The 14,326-nt window shown below is 44.1% G+C and overlaps 1 pseudogene; it reads left to right on the forward strand.

The window, feature by feature from the left end:
• Nucleotides 1-7,924: 7,924 nt before the first annotated feature.
• Nucleotides 7,925-8,505, forward strand: LOC114894608 (annotated as a pseudogene).
• Nucleotides 8,506-14,326: the final 5,821 nt, after the last annotated feature.

Genomic DNA, 14,326 nt, shown 5'->3' on the forward strand with positions numbered 1-14,326 from the left:
ATGACTTAAAGAAAAATGCTAAGTGAAACTAGAAAGAAAAGCAGGATGCACTGACCACAGAAGTCAGGATAACGGAAATTTCTGGAGGGGTCGTGGGAGTGGAGGCGATCAGAGGTCTCCATGTGGAGAACTGGCTGTCAGTGATCTCCTCTTCATCGGGATTACAAACATGGGTGTTTGCTCTCCTGTTTTTTAAAACCACATACACATTCTATGCACACCTCTATAGTGCATGATTTTACAGAATTTTTTAAAACTCAGAAAACAAAGAGAATGATGAGTAGCAGTAACATAGGTATTGCATGGATGTTAATAACATCCTAAAAGCAACGCGGTGTTCCAGGAAATGCCTCCAAGGGGCAAATATCTCTGTGGCTCTGTCCCCTCCCTCCTCCACTGAGGCAGCCCCGGAGATGGCCGGTGGGATATCCCCCAGGGTGGGTGCCCTGGGAAGGTCCCCACCAGGCCCAGCTCTGGCCTAGGCAGCCACAGCCACCTCCCAGCAAGCCAGAACTGTTCCAGCTCCTTCTTTCCAGAGGCAGGACCAGCCCCGTGCATCAGCAGGATTCCTGAGACACATGCTCTAACTGCAGGCTGAGGGCTGAAGGCACCTCATTCATGGTGCCCAGCTGGAGCTGGGAGGAGCCAGGGGAGGAGGTGGAATGAGCTGACTGTTCACAGCTCCTCCCCCACCTCCAGGAGCACTCCTGGAGCAATCTTCCCAGCCATGTCTGCTCACATCCCGGGCCAGATCTGCAGGTGTTTGTTCGACAAATTCTGTTTAACAGCTCTGCTAGTTGACTAACTACACGTACTCAGGAATCTGACAGTTGTCTTTTGTGTTTTTTAAATAACATTATCAAAAATACAAATTTGTATTTGTACAAAAGTAATAAATCTTGTGTTAGGAATCTTGTCGCAAGTGCCAAAAACCTAACTCACACTGGATTAAGAAAATGTTGGCTCATATCATTGGAAATGCGTCACTAGCTTCAGGTATGGTTGGATCCAGAAACTCGAATGATAAGATCAGAACTCTCACTTCCTGCCTCTCCTCTGTGCTCTCCTTCATGTTAGCTCTATTCTCAGACACACTCCCCCCTACAGAGTGGAAGCCCCAGACATGTGTCCCATCTTTCACACCCCCAAAAGGAAGAGAGCTTCTCTCTTACAACTATTCCAAAAAACAAAATTATTTAATGGCTTTGCATTGGACATACTTGAGACTTTTTCTTGAACCAATCACTGCAGCCAAAGAGATGAAACACTGTGATTGTCCGGGCCTGGATTGTGTACTTCTTTCTTTCTTTTTTGTTTATTCCCCACTCTGCGCAGCTTTTGGGATCTCAGTTCCCCGACCAAGGACTGAACCCAGGCCATGGCAGTGTAAGCCCGGAATCCTAAACACTAGGCCACCAGGGAACTCCCTGTGTACTTATTTCTGTATTAGGGGAGCATCCTCCCCCCAGAAACTACACTGAAAGAGAGTGGGGTAAGGGGTGGTTGCTCAGGAGCCGCTACGGTGCTGCTATCACAAGAAGGAAGAATGGTTCAGTACAAGCAATAGGAACCCATTACACATGGTAGAAAATTAGAAAGTTGCAGAAAAGCACAGAGAAAATAGAGACCAGCCATTATCCCACCATAACAGTCTTTCTCCGTAGATGCTCTGGGTTACTCTTTCATGTGTGAGGGAACTCAGTCAAGCTCAGAGGATGCCCCAACCCAGCAACATGACAGTGATACAAGTAAGAACACGAGAACGAGAAGAAAAACAAAAAGGGCTTTGGCGAGACAATGAGGCTGACTATCCACTGTTCCCTGCCAGCCTCCCGCTGCCAGACTGTCCCCAGGTCCCCATCAAGCTCAGAACAAATTTCTGCCTCCTCTGATACCTCCATTCACCCATCCATCCATCATCAATTCATTCATCCATGTATCCATCTATTCACATATCCATCCATCCAACCTATCAGCCACTTATCCACTAATTATCTTTGAAGCTCTTAAGTCTGACTGGGCACCTGAGAAATCACCATGCTGGACCTCCATTTAGATGCAGGTCTGGGGACCCTTCCCTTCATATCCTTGATGGACAGTTTATGGAGACGCACAGGCTTACAGAGCACAACGGGAGCCAAGGGGGTGTCTTCATCACTTTCCCCCCCTGGGCAGAGATGTCAGGAAAGAGAGGATGATTGGGGAGGTTATTAGCTGGTTCTCCAGATGGAAAATTGGATTTGGATTTCTGAGACAAGGATTGAGATCTTGGAATAATGTTCCAGGCCCTTCTGAGTGATGGGTACAGCTCATGGAAAAAGGGGAGACTATGGTTGCCCTGAGCCAGCTTGCTCCAGAGTTTTTACACTTAGTTCGAGAAAAAGGAGAAAGAACAGGATCAGGGCATGGAGTTAACCCATGGCCACAGGAGGGCCCAGCCCACAGTCAGGGTCAGGAGTCAATCTGTGGTCAGGATCCACTTAGGGCCAGGCCCAGTCCCTGACTAGGTCTCTGGTCCTGCTGACCCCACTTTGTTCTCAGGCTTTCGGTGGAGGCCACTTCCTTGCCTGTAGGCATTTCTCAAGGTGGGCTCACCTTCCCCCAGACCCTCTCTGCCACTTCCATGCCCCTCTTTCCAGCCTTCTTCCTGTGAAGCTCTTGCTCCTGACACACACAATCACCCACTGTCATCCAGAGCCCTGTTCACATCCCCCGGGAGACTTGAGCGCCTGATGCCCTGTTTTCTTCTTGAATTTGTGCTTTTTCAGTTGTGGCAGGTACTCCAGCTCACACCGGCTTCTGCAAAGGGTGGGGTTGGAGACTATTTTGACGTATTTATTTATTTGGCCACGCTGTGGGGCACGTGGGATCTTAGTTCCCCAACCAGGGATCGAACCCGTGCCCCCTGCATTGGGAGCGTAGGGTCTTAACCACTGGACCGCCAGGGAAGTCCCTATTTTGACTCATCTAAATGAAACATGTAGATGCATCTAGCTTTGGGCGTGGATGGACACAGCTGTTCAGTCAGTCACTGGGGCTTCATCCATCCCTCTCCCCCACTTCCCTGATCAACTTGCCACTTCTCAAGGCCACTTCTCTCCATACACTGGGAAGATGGCCTCTGACCCCCACTCCCACTATCCCAAGCCTATATTGCTTTGACAGCTCATTGATGTCAAAGAAAATGAGATCCTCCTTCCCCAGCAATACATATATCAAACTCACTAAGGGACTCTGACTGGGCCACATGCCCAGCTCTACTAATCACTGTGGCTGTAGGATGGTGCACTCCAGTTGGCCATGTCTGTGTCGCATACCCACCCCAATAAGGGTGAGGGAACTCAGTCAAGCTCAGAGGATGCCGCAAGCCAGCAACATGACAGTGATACAAGTAAGAACACGAGAACGAGAAGAAAAACAGAGGGAGCTTTGGCGAGACAATGAGGCTGGCTATCCACTGTTCCCTGCCAGCCTCCAAATCACACGGATCCCCAAAGAATGGTGGCTGAGCAAACTAGCATAGATCCTTACCTTGAGCAAATTGAACTTGAACTCTGAATGACCCACTCAACCGGAAGACCTCACAATTCCTTGAGTTCCCTCACTCAGATAGCTTCATCTCCATTCCCCTGCAGCCACCCACTCCCAAGGCTACACCTTGGATATAAACATACCCCTCATCCCTCCACCTTTCCTACTCTGTACTCCCTCCACCCCTGCTTCTTGATCCAATCCGATTCTCCAGACTCTCTCAGCCTTCCCTAGCCACTCAGCTCACCAGCACTCTTCCTGCCTTCCTTCCATCCTAGACCCCATGTTCAAACATTGCAACCACCCCTTCACCACCATCTTCATCTTCCAGCCTCACGACCCTGGTCAGTCCAAATGGGGGGTTCTCTCTTCCTACTAGTGGGCTCTCCAGTGGGGACAACCATATTTTTATGCCAATTGTACATATTTATGGTAACAGTGGTTACTTAGCATAACGCTTCTCAAATTTTGATGTGCGTATGATTCACTTGGAGATCAGATTTAAAATGCAGAAGCTGATTTCTCAGGTGTGAAGTAAGGTGTGCTGCTCGAACCGGCTCCCAGGTGAGGCCGATGCTGCCGGTCCTCAGGGCACACTTTGAGCAGCCAGACCTTAGCAATACTTCAGTGTTCCTCCTACTTCGCCCCAGGGAAGAACCACCTGGGGGTACTTGTTAAATATAAAGGTTTTCAAGTCTCTTCCCTGGTTTGGGTTGGAGGCACAGAGACCCTGTGATTCTAACGCATTCCAAGTGACTCTCCTGGGACACTTGGGAAATACCGCAGTCTCGCGGTCATTTGGTTGTATGACGCATTTTGGCTTCCAGACCTCCTCTATCATCCATCCACAAGCTCCACGCTTTCCCCATCACCCCCACCTTCAGCAGGTAAGCTGGTCCCTATCTCCCAGAGAAACCCACCTCCCCAGGTGGGCTGACATAAACTCTCCTGCCAATAAACTTTAGTTATATCCCCTCGTCTTTCTTCTTTTCCCTTCAGTCCTTGAGAAAGAGGCACCTCCTCCGAAGGTCCCACCGGCCTTCCTCAGCCACCTTGTTCAATTACAGCTCCCCTCCACGCTCCCCTTCAGCCTCTTCCAGTCTCCTGGGCCCTCCTCTGCCTGTGAAATCTCTCCTGTCCTAAAATCCCACTCTCCTGATACCCTACCTTCCTCTTCCTTTCACGACCAAGCTTTGTTTTTGGTCATGACTAACTACATTCTACAACGCTATCATGATAGAAAAAGTGATATTTTTAGGTCATTAAACTTATTTTTAAAACTTTTTAAAAGCTTTCTTATTTTGAAATTATTTGAGGTTTACAAGTGAGCCACAAAAATAGTACAGAGAGTTCCCGTATACCCTTCGTCCAGCTTCCCCTCATGTGAACATCTTAGAGAACTGCGGCATGTTGGTCAAAACTAGGAAACTGATGTTGGTGCAATACTATGACCTAAACTACAGACTTTCTGATTTCACCAGTTTTCCCACGAAAAAAGTGTATATTTTTAATTATACAAGGCCTACAATTAATCATTCTTTTAATAATTAGAAAATATAAATATAAAAAGAGAAAAAAATCATGGTCACCAAAATCCACCATCCAGACACAACTACAGCTAAGGTTTTGTTGTTCCTCCTGCAATGCTTTACCCATATAGATCAATTTTTTTTACAAACATATGCTCACCCTGCCCTGCAATGCGCTTTTCCCGCTAAACACTATATTGTAAATGGCCTTCCGTGTTTAGTAATTATAGCTCCAGATATAATTCTTATTGTATTAAAATTTTTATTTTAACTTTTTGGTAGGCAATAGATTCACATGGTCCCAAATTCAAAAGGTAGGAAAGGGTATTTAGCAAAAATATAAATCTCCCTGCCATCCCCATTTCCTCCTCACCCAATTCCTTCCTCTCCCAAGTTATTATGTACATCAAAAAATGTCAAAGGCTGAAAGCAAACTCTGAGATGAATAAACCATTGGTTTACTCAGTCAACCCCCTATTACTGGATACTTAGGTTGTTTCCACTGCTTTACATTATAAAGAACACTTTGATTTAACAACTGTGTGCCTCCTCCCTTGTCCAGCTGTCCAGTTATTTCCTTAAGATAAATTGCTAGTGGAGTGGCCAGGTCAAAGTCTTGACATTTGTGGGGAGAGGGGGCAGGGTTTTTTATTTCGAATTGCTTTTTCCAAAGATTATACACCACTTCCTACACCCAGGCCCACCCAGGCTATCAGACTATACCAATCAGATGGGCCACAGTGATATTGTTTTAATCTGTATTTCTTTCATAACCAGCAAGGTTGAATCATGTTTATTTGGTATCTATGTGCAGAGGAATTTCTTGGAAGATGTCCTCGGATGACTACCTCCACTTCTTCCCTCCCCATTGACTCCTGACGATATGGGGTCCAACTTCATCCCTCCCCAACCAAGATGCAAAGCCTGGCCCATAAGTAGGCATTCAAACGATCCCTTCGCATCCTCATCCTATTTAATTTCTCTCTGTCACTGAACATTACAGACGAGGTCATCCTTTAAAAAGAAAAATTGTTGTTGTTAGACTGAGTCTTTTTTTTTTAATCCAACTTTGTTTATAGAATTCACAGTCTTATGTATTTGAGTTTTGACAAACATACAGTCATGTAACCACCACCACAATCAGAACATAGAGTATTTCCATCACTCCAAAAGTTCCCTTGTGCCACTTTGTCAGTTCCTCCCCAGCCCCCATCACTGGCAACCACTAACCTGCTTTTCATTGCTATAGTTTTGCCTTCTCTTGAATTTTATAAAAGTGGAATCATACAGTATTTGGGTTTTTGTTTCTGGATTTTTTCAGATTCATCAATGCTGCTGCAAGTATTAGCTCATTCCTTTTTACTCCTTTGTACGGATATGCCACATTTTGTTTACCCATTCCCAAGCTGATGGACTTTTGGGGTGTTTCCAGTTTGGGGCTATTTTGAATAAAGCGGTTAAGAACATTCAAGTCTTTCTGTGAACATAAAATTTCATATTTCTTTGGTAAATCCCTAAGCGTGGAATTCTGAGTTACTGTGTAGATGTTATGTTTAACTTTGTAAGAAAATGCCCACCTGTTTCCCAAAGTGGCTGTACCATTTCACATTCCCACCAGCAGCCTATGAAAGTTTCAATTGCTACACATCTTTGCCAACACTTTAAGGTGATTCACAGCCCCACAGTGATTGGTTCAGAGCTGGACATGTGACCCAGGCAGGACCAATTAGAATGAATCCCTTGGTGAGTTGTACACTGGGAAGGGAGGATCACATTTTCTTTGATGTGAATGAGCTGTCAAAGCAATATAGGCTTGGGGTGGTGCGCTTGGTGTTGTTATATGGTCTTTATAATTCTAGCCATATGAATAGACTTGCAGTGGTGTCTCATTGTGGTTTAAAGTGCATTTCCCTAATGACTAATGAATTTAGCATCTTTTCTACATGCTTATTTGCTACTCATATACCTTCTTTGTTTAAAATTTTTAATTAAATGAAAATTAGGGTTATACATGCCATGGTTTAAAAATAATTCAGGGACTTCCCTGATGGCCCAGAGGTTAAGACTGCACTTGCATTGCAGGGGCGTGGGTTCAGTCCCTGGTCGGGGAACTAAGATCCCCGCATGCCGCACGGCACGGCCAAAAAAGAAAAAAATTCAAAAAGTACAAAAGGGAAAAGTAAATCTTCACATCTCTGATAACCCTGTGAAGGTGACGGCTGAGGAAACTGAAGCACAGGTAGCTTTTCCCCCAGTTACATAGCTAGACAGCGGTGGGGCTGGGAATTAAACCAAGGCAGTCTGGCTCCAAAGCCAGCCTTATCCATTTTTACGTAAATGATAGCACATCCTGTTCTATTGTCCTTCTGATGTTTTTCACTTCAGATATCTTAGATATTGTTCCAAATTAGTACTTATTGATCTCCCTTGTTTGTTTTAATAATTCCATATATTCCACCGAAATGCATATATTCCACTGAAATGATGTCATTATTAATTTGGCAAGTCCTCTATTGATGGACGTTTAGGTTGTTTCCAACCCTTTGCTACAACAAATAATGCTGCAATGAATATCCTTGTACAAACCTCTCTGTACCCATGTATAAGCATATCCATCCAGTGGATTCCTAGAAATGGAATTACTAAGCCAAAAAGTGTATATCTTTACTATTTTAAAGTGTCTATTTCCCCACATCCTCTCAAACACTGTGTTAAACTTTTCCATTCTTGCCAGTCTGGTAGATTTTTTAAAAAATGCTACCTCTTCATTGTTTTATTGTACATGTCTTCATTATGAGTGAGGTTGGGTATGTTTTCATGCCTTTAAAATTCAATTTCAGCTCTTTGCCGCATCTACTGCGAGAATGAAGACCATTCTCAGCAGTCAGACTGTCGACATTCCAGAAAATGTCGACATTACTCTGAAGGGACACACAGTTACTGTGAAGGGCCCCAGAGGCACCCTGCGGAGGGACTTCAATCACATCAATGTAGAACTCAGTCTCCTTGGGAAGAAAAAGAAGAGGCTCCGGGTTGACAAATGGTGGGGGAATAGAAAGGAGCTGGCCACTGTTCGCACTATTTGTAGTCATGTACAGAACATGATCAAGGGTGTTACACTGGGCTTCCGTTACAAGATGAGGTCTGTGTATGCTCGCTTCCCCATCAACGTCGTTATTCAGGAGAATGGTTCTCTTGTGGAAATCCAAAATTTTTGGGGTGAAAAATACATCCGCAGGGCTCGGATGAGGCCAGGTGTTGTTTGTTCAGTATCTCAAGCCCAGGAAGATGAGTTGATTCTTGAAGGAAATGACATGGAACTTGTGTCAAATTCAGCTGCCTTGATTCAGCAAAAGCCACAACAGTTAAAAACAAGGATATCAGAACATTTGTGGATGGCATCTGTGTTTCTGAGAAAGGAACAGTTCAGCGGGCTTATGAATAAGATCTGAGTGATCCAGTTACAGAAACCGCAAGGGGCAGGTTCACGTGTGATATTTTTTAAATGAATAAAAGCTCTTTTGACTTGGGGGAAAAAAATTCAATTTCATTTCCTGTGAATCAGAATTCTCCTTAAGATGTCTGGTGGTCTCACAGCTAGGCCCTAGTTTTGCTCTCACTTCCCTGCTTGTTTTTTCCTTCTCCATCTTCTCTGCTGGCTTTCCTTCCTCCATTTTTCCTCTCCAAATGGCAATTCTCTATGGTTTTCTCCTTAGTCCTCTTCTCACTCTACTTCATACCCTGGGGTGTCTTGTTCTTGCCCACAGTGGACATTGTCCCCTTCTTATTTACAATTCTCATTCTCCATCTTCTTTTTTTTTTGGCCACGCGGAACAGCTTGTAGGATCTAGTTCCCTGACCAGGGATCAAAGCTGGGCCCTTGGTGGTGAGAGCGTGGAGTCCTAACCACTGGATTCCCAGGGAATTCCCTCATCGTCCATCTTTATATAACTTTCTGTGAGCTCCAGATCCACATTTTCAATTGCCTTCTAAACATACCTACCTCGGTGCCCTTCAAACACCTCAAAAGTCTCTATATTCAAAACTGGACTTGGTCTCTTCCCTCTCCAAATCTGTTTATCTTCTCCAAATGTCAACTACTGGTGCCTCTATCTATGCAGTTCGTCAGGCAAAAAGTTGGAAGTCATTCTGCCTTCACTTGTCAATCCAGCCAGCCCTAGATGCTGGGCAGGCTTAAAAAGAGAGTTGACACCTGAAACTAACACAACACTGTAAATGAACTATACTTCAATAGAAATTTAAAAAGTTAAAAAAAGAGAGAGAGAGAGAGAGAGAGCTGCTCCAATGCATTGGGCCAGAGCCATAATTTAAACATCTACATTTTGCAACACAGGACTTCATCTATGGCTCTTTGAAACCTCCTTTGGCCTACATTCTTCTCCACTTGATCCCATGATAACCCTTTTATTGCTAAATCTAGCTTTTTTGATGATATCCAAGTAACTTCTTTTATCCTGAGATTTTTTACTGTGATTAGGTATGGTTAGTGAGTGCTGAGACTTTTCACCTTCTTGAGGTGGCCTTAGGCTTCATTTACAGATGCAGCATGCTGGGGAAGACCCAGATGTTCTGTGCTATGTCCCAGCCAAAGGGAAGTCTGGGAAGGCACAGGTCCAAGCAGGGAGCTTTCATTTGCTATTGGCTGCTATATACATGGGGCTCTTAGAGATAGCTTAAGATATACCTCCAAACTGGGGCAAAAGTTTTGCTCCTCTTATCTCCCCCAGACATACTGCAAATTAAAAAAGCAAGCCTAGATAACAATAATTGTTAACATTGATAAAACTTTACTGTATGCCAGATACCAGCCTGATATATCATATACATAATCTCATTCCATCCTTGCAACGGCCTACAAAATGGGTACGAGTCTTATTCCCATTTTACAGAAAAGGAAACTGAGGCTCTGAGAACTTAAGTAACTCTCTTTGACTGCAAAAACCCTAGGCTTAAACATTTCACTACACTCCAGCGTAGTGGTTCATTGGCGCGGAACCCTAGCCAAGGAGAAATTAACCACAGACACAACATCGAAGGGTCTGCCCAATTCCCAGCCCCGGCTGGCTCCTTACCTGAGCCCTGTAGAACAAATTCCTGTTGGCTGCTATCAGGTGGTTCCCAGTGCAGGCTGACCTCAGGGCACCAGCCCGGTTAGGAGAGCTCAGTTCCCTCTACCCTAGGACTTATCTTGCTCCCTGGAGCTGAGACAAGGCTCCACCCATCAGTGTTCCAACCTTCCTTCTGATCGCCAGCCACAATCTCAGGCCTGGTTGCTTCAAGCTGGCCCTTAATTCTTTCAGTGAATATTCGCTATATAATTTGCGGCAGGCACTGAGCAGGAGACAAAAATAGTGCCTAGCACTGTGCCATACATATACTTGGCTCTCCATAAATAATTTTTTTTAATTTTTAAAATTTTTTATTGGAGTATAGTTGATTTACAATGTTGTGTTAGTTTCCATAAATGATTTTTAAATGAATGAATAGGCACTGCTCAGTGTAGAGGTAGAATTCCAGGTGTGAGTTCCATGTCAGGCAGAATATGAGCATTTCGAAGAGCACAGTACAGGGTATCTACTTGAGGGAACTTCCCAGAACACTTCCTAGAGGAAGTGGGGCTTAAGCTGAGGGGCTTGGTTAGCCAAGTGAAGGAGGATGAGGCAAGGGAGAATAAGAACAAGAGGAGGGCTTCCCTGGTGGCGCAGTGGTTGAGAATCGTCCTCCTGCCAATGTAGGGGACATGGGTTCGTGCCCCGGTCCGGGAAGATCCCACATGCCGCAGAGCGGCTGGGCCCGTGAGCCATGGCCGCTGAGCCTGTGCGTCCGGAGCCTGTGCTCCGCAACGGGAGAGGCCACAACAGTGAGAGGCCCGCGTACCGCCCCCCCCCCAAAAAAAAGAAGCTAAAGTGCTTTCCAACGTGACTGTACCAATTTCACTCCTACCACTAGAGTATGAGAGTTCCAGTTGCTCCACATCCTCATCAGCACTTGCTAATTTCCATCTTTTATTTAGTCGTCCTGGTGGGTGTAAAATGGTAACTCATTGTGGTTTTAATGTACATTCCCCTGATGACGGTGAGTACATTTTTAAATGCTTATAGACCATTTGGATACTCTCTTTTGTGAAGTTACTGCTTTTCTATTGCCTTTTTCTTCTCTAATGGGTTGTCTGCCTTTTATATATTTTAAATGTATATTCTGCATTTATTTCCTTTTCAGCATTTTTCCCCCCAGTGCTGTTTGCCTTTTCACTCTCTTTATGGAGTTATTTGATGAACAAACAGAAGTTCTTAGTTTTAATATAGTCCAATTTATCTTTTGTGTGTGTGAGTGTGTGCGTGTGTGTGTGCATGTGCGTGTGTGTGTGTGTGGTGGTACGTTTGTGTTCTGGCAGACACTTTCATTTGTCTGTAAATATTGATTCCCTATTTTTTCCTTTGAGATGTGCCTAGCTGAATAATTTGCCTTCCCAGCCTCCCTTGCAGATAGGGTGGCCATATTGAGACTGTGCCCCATAGGGTTAACAGAAGCTCGTGCCTTAACAGGAATCCTTGAATGTGTCTTATAGAACAGCAGATAAGGGAACAACTTGTTAGAAACCCCTCTGTTTGTAACCTTCCTTTACTGATTAAGCCTGCTTTAGTTGTTCTTTTCTTCCCCCTTTCTCTAATTGCATACCCTCCCCCCTCCAAGCTTCACGTAGCCTAGGTAATATATCACCAGACTTCTTAACCACCCCTATAGATAATGCTTCTGACATATGGGTCACTATAGTAACAGGGGCTTAAGTTGTTTTACAGAAATTTGGAGTCGGCTTCTGCCCAATTCAGGTTGGCTAAGTCTAGTGGGGACCACCAACACTAAAAGTAAGCCTGCACAGAGCACCGATTACTTCACCTTTTCCCTACTTCCAATCACCTTTCCCCACACCTTACAACCACCTTGCTTCTTTATCCCATAAATATCTCAAGCCTCTTGCCTTTTGGGAGGCGGATCTGAGATTTGCTCTCCTGTCTCCTCACTTGGCTCCCTCGTGAATAAACCCTTTCTCTGCTGCAGACCTCAGTGTCTCAGGGTTTAGCTTGCTTCATGTCAGGCAAACAAACCTGGTTCAGTAACAATATGACACAACTGTGGCCAATGAGATATAAACAGAACTCTGCTGGGAGGTGGAAAGTTCTGGGGAGTTTTTTCTTTCCTGATAAAATGAGTCAGCTGTGACTCTACCTCCCCTCCCCTCCATCTTGTGCCTGGAATGCAAATACTATGTATGGAGCTGCAGCAGCCACCTTGCAACTATGAGGGAAAGGCCAAGAGAACCACAGAGACATCAGCCCAATATGAGCAGCTAAACCAAAATACATAATAAACACACAAAAACACACATACATATATTTATATGTATATATTTTTCCTTTGCTGTTCTGGACATTTTGTATATGATATAAATGAACCTCTATTCGTTGCTTTCTGTGACTTGTAGCCAAATTGTTTCTAACCGATAACAAAACAGTCCTCCATCTCCCCCTCTCATTCTTCCCATTGCCTTTGCCAGGTTAATCTTCCTAAAATTCAGCTGTTTGCACGTCCTCCCTCTGATCAGATGCCTTCAGTGCCCTGTATCCTGGCTTTCAAGGGCCTCCAAGATCACAGCCTCCATCTTCAATGCTGTCTTCCATTCATTTCTGACTCACACAGTTCACTCCCTCTGTTCCTCATTCTCCTTACTCAGTCCCCCTTTCTCTTTCTCCACCTGGAATGCTAAAGGCAACATCAACAGAGTGCTGAATTCCGTATCCAGTTGTTAATGTGTAAAGAGAACCTAAAGACATTCTCAGATACGGAAGAACTCAAATATTAGAGCACTATTTACTCATTCTGGAAAAATTGCCTTGAGGATACAATGCAGCCATCTGGAAGATGAACCAAGGTGAAAAACAAATGCATGGAGAAGGTCTAGTGTGAAAGAACTGGTGGTAAGTACTACACCCCAATGATCAAAGCACTCAATCTAGAGAGAATTAAGGTGAAGACCTCATAACTATAGCTACAAAAATTAAAGTGCAATAATTGTTATGAATATTGAAAGAAACATCCTCGTGATAATTTTTTAAATTACATTCAACTGGGACTGTCACTTACGGGATATGTCAAACAAAATAGATAATGTTGTCTGTATCCAAAGGGTTTCTACAAATCAATGAGAAAAGTGTAAATAAATGAGGCCATTCCAGAAGAAATAAGAATGACTGAAAAGTATACCAAAGATGCTCAGCCTTACTAATGATTAAATATATGCAACTTGAAACAAACAATAATTTTTGTTCAATTTTACCTAATCGGCTGTCCAAGAATAAAATTTGGTAATACCAGTGTTTGAGAGGATGAAAGGAACAGGCACTCTGATTGTCTATATGTGGTTCTATAAATAGGCATAATCTTTGTGGATGGCTCCTCACGTTCTCTATTAAAATATAAAATACATGCAGTGAGAAGTTCCCCAGATATCACCAGTCCATGCCTACCAAATAAGGTTGCATTTTTTAAATGTTCATCATAGGATGACTACAACCCCCAACTTTCCCGGATAACAGAAAGTGCAGGCTTCCCCACCCCTATTCTTGGCTTTCCAATGAATGCTTAGAAGTTCCATTCCCACGTCACTTCCACCAGCTCACCTTGCTTTGAATTGCTGCCGCTCAGGACTTTGCCATTCATCTTGAACCCTCTGTTTTATGGTCCCCATACCATTCTCATCACAGAAACAAGCTTAACATTAACCCTGACCTTAACCTCCCTTCCTAATGAGGGTGTTGAGCCAAACTTAACTGAATGCTTGAGTAAAATCAGAACCTGCCTGACACTGCTGCTCCAAGTAATTGTTCCTGGGAACCACAAGCCCAGCCTGACCCCTGGGGACTTTCTACTTCCCTATAGCCCAATCCCCATTCAAGAAGATTTCCAAGCCTCTCTGCTGAATAGAAGACATTTCTTTTCCTACCATGCATAATTGTCCAAATGTTTGAATTTTTATGAGGATAATGTTTCACTTTATAATCAGAAAAACATATATACACATGATAAAACTACATAAGAAAAAAAATCTATCCGGGAATTATAGGTGTATCCAAATAACACATATAGTCAAGATTATGGTGGCCGGAACAGGCAGTTCAGTTAAGGAACACCCCTCCTAGAGTACACCTCGCTCCTGTCTGGGTGTGCCACATGTTACAGGCACTCAA

This window comes from Monodon monoceros, unplaced genomic scaffold (assembly GCF_005190385.1).
Source record: "Monodon monoceros isolate NGI ecotype Baffin Bay Population unplaced genomic scaffold, NGI_Narwhal_1 Super_Scaffold_13, whole genome shotgun sequence".
In the NCBI taxonomy this organism is placed as follows: Eukaryota; Metazoa; Chordata; class Mammalia; order Artiodactyla; family Monodontidae; genus Monodon; species Monodon monoceros.